Genomic DNA, 3,254 nt, shown 5'->3' on the forward strand with positions numbered 1-3,254 from the left:
CCCCCCCCAGCGTCCGCGTCGCGCCCTGCGCCCTGCGCCCGCCGCGCCCGGGCAGGTGCGCAGATGGCGGCCTCGGGTCCTGGAGCTCTCGGCCGAGGTGGCCTCCGAACGAGCGCGGGAGGTGCAGCGCGGAAAAACGTAGCGAGAAAGATGGGGAACTGGCGCACTGCGAAGCCAGGACTGGGGCGCAGACGCCGCCGTAGGTCTTTTTTTGAAGCCCTGCCGGGAGCTCAGACGGTGTGCCTTTCAGGAACCCGCCAGTCGCCCCTCCCAGGACCATGGGCGCGGGCTTCCCGCACCACCTTGAGTCCGAGGGGCAGTTGCTACCTGAGCGGCCAGTCTGACCCAGTGCCCACCAGCAGTACCCTGAAGCCCACGACAGTACCCTGCCCTCCCATTCCCAGGACAGAAGCAGTGTCCCTCGGGCAATGGCGTGGGTGAGGTTAGGAGTGGCCTACAGATATCTGATCGGTTTTTTTCCTGCGACTTGGGAAGTTTATGGACCCGGGATCAAGACTCAGGACCTAAGGAGGCAGGGACTGTAGGGCACCAGGCACTGTCCCCACCCTCCAGGTGCTGCTTTGTCTTCACTATCCCTTGCCTTTGGCTCCTTCTACCTTTTTGCACAAGGTGGAGAAGACCTTGGACAGCACAGGTGAAGGCTGAGGCAACTCTGCCCAATTGCAAGGCAACTGTGCCCTCAACTCTGAAGGCCTCTGGCTCGGAAGCCTGGTCTCTTTGCGCCGTGAGCTCAGTGAGCAGAAAGGATAGCCAAAAGGAGGGGCAGTTGTAGGCCAGATCCGGAAGTAGGCACTGGAGGGGACCACAGGTTGTGCACTGAATCTGAGATGCCAAACTGTCCATTGTCCTCACATTTGGCAAAGGCAGGTTCGTGTAAACTCATCCTAAGGAGAAGTAGGGGGAGGCAGTTTGTGTTGAAAACAAATGGTGCATTTGATGCTGGTCACCAGACAGCTGTGTGGCTTTAGACAATCTGGTGCAGGTCTTAGCCAGTAATAACCTCAGTGCTGTTCTCAGGGCAGCACCTACTCAGTAAGTATGAGAATGCCAGTTCCTGAGGTCCTTCCCAGACCAACCTATCTATCAGGTTCTCTACCCACAGGCAGCAGAATCACCCCAAAGGTTAATTAAAGTAGATCCTGACTGGGCGAAATAATACAGGCCTCTAATCCCTCTGGGACGCTGAGGCAGGAAGACAACAAATTCAAGCCCAATCTGGGGAATTTAGCAAGACTCTGTCTCAAAAAAAACAAGCAAACAAATGGCTGGGATATAGCTCAGGGAAAAGGCCTTGGATTCAATCCCTATTAAAAAAAAAAAAAGGAAAAGAATAAAAAATGAGTAATAAAACAGATCCCCTAGAGTTCCTGGTTCAGTGGGGCTGCAGTAGAACCTGCATTTCTGGCTCCTTCCCAGAGAGTGCTTTTCTCTGATCCTGGGGCCACATGTGGAGAACCACTCTACTAGGGTAGCAGGTCTGAAATTCACAGAATCACCCAAGATTAAAAACAGTAACAAAAACACCAAAGTCCAGGGTGCACCCCAACATAAGAGATAAAGATTCTTGAGGTTGGGGGCCAGGCATCAGCATTTTTTTAATCTTCTATTTATGTAGTACAGGGTCTCACTATGCAGCTCAGACTCATAACGATCCTCCTGTCTCGGCCTCCCCAGCACTAGGATTATAGGCATGCCCTACCATGCCTGGTTTTCGTGGTGAGCATAGTGTGCCCAGGGTTCCAGGGCTTGAACAGTATGCAGTACCAGGGATCCAACCTGGGTCCTTGCACTTGCCAGGCAGGTACTTAACACCATTAAGCGATCCCCCAGCCCTATCAGTATTAAGTTCTGCAGGGGATACCAGTGTGTGCCCAGGCTTGAGACCAATCCTTATAGATGGTGATCTATGTAAGAATCCCCTGGGACTCGTGTTACAGTGCAGACTGTGACTCAGGCTGAGGTTGTCCTACATGCACTCCGAGGATGGTGCGCATGGTCCAGGACAGCAGAGTGGTCAGGTGCGGTGTCACAACCTCACAGCTAAAGAGAGGGTGGAGAGATCGCATGGTAGAAAGGAGAAAAGCCACATTTTCTCAGTTGCCCTGGTTGGAAGACCAACACTTTCTACATGTTTGAGGTGTCACTTTCTCATCACTGGGACAAAAGACCTGACAGCTGTCAGGGGAAGAGGTTTGTTTTGGCTCATGGGTTTTTGGAGGACTTGGTCCATGATTGGCCAGCTCCAGGGCAGGAAAGGCCTGGCAGAGGAGAGTGGCTTACATTGTGGTGATGAGGAAGCAAGGTGCAAGGTCTCCAGGGACACACCCTTTGAGGTCACTGTTTAATAAGCTGCCTCTTCTGACCAGGTGACAGTTGGGCTGTGGATTCCATGGGAGAATCCCCTGATGAGTCCAGTGCCCCATGATGTTGCCACCATCCCAGATCCCCGCCTCTGTACACAGGAACCTTTTCAGGGTGATTCTAGATCTAAACCGTAGCAATGCTGTAGTGTTTCTTTTGTTGTCTCTGTAGGTCTGAAATATGGTTGGGTTGGTTTGTTCCTAACCAACAATCATCTCATAGGCATAACATCTCGTGCGGTTTTATTATCACATCTCCAACCATTCTGAAGGTGATTCTCTTAAAAAGAAACAATCAGAGAGGTTAAATGTTAAGAGGAGAAGCTATGAAGATTGAGATGCTATAGAAGAGGGGCTGGGAAAGAATGGATGGAACTAGAGGAACACACACACACACACACACACACACACACACACACACCTGGTCTCTTTCTGCAGCTCACTAACATTCTTTGGCTGGATGGAAGCTTATATAAGAGGAAGTATTCTTACATTTCTTTCCCTAGTCTGGTGGTGAAGCAGTACGGCTACTCGGGAGGATCAAAAGTTCCCAGCCAGCTTAGGCACTTAGTTTGGAAATTTCACAACCTGGAAAATTAACCCCTGAAAATGTGTGTCTTTGCCCTAGGGGAGCATTTATTATGCTTAACTTTCAGAATATAAACATTTATAATGACCTAGATCTGCTTGTTATCTTAGACTACATGGTATTAAATATTTTTAAATTCCGTGGTAACCTCCTAACCCTTCTTTTGTTAATTTTAGCATTCTAAAAACTGTGACACATATGTGTATACATGGCAAAAACTAGAAACCACGCCATAGCATAGGAAGGGTACTTAGTAACACTCATAAGGGACCCAACCTTCCAGC

Source organism: Octodon degus, unplaced genomic scaffold, assembly GCF_000260255.1.
Source record: "Octodon degus isolate 3935 unplaced genomic scaffold, OctDeg1.0 scaffold00039, whole genome shotgun sequence".
In the NCBI taxonomy this organism is placed as follows: domain Eukaryota; kingdom Metazoa; phylum Chordata; class Mammalia; order Rodentia; family Octodontidae; genus Octodon; species Octodon degus.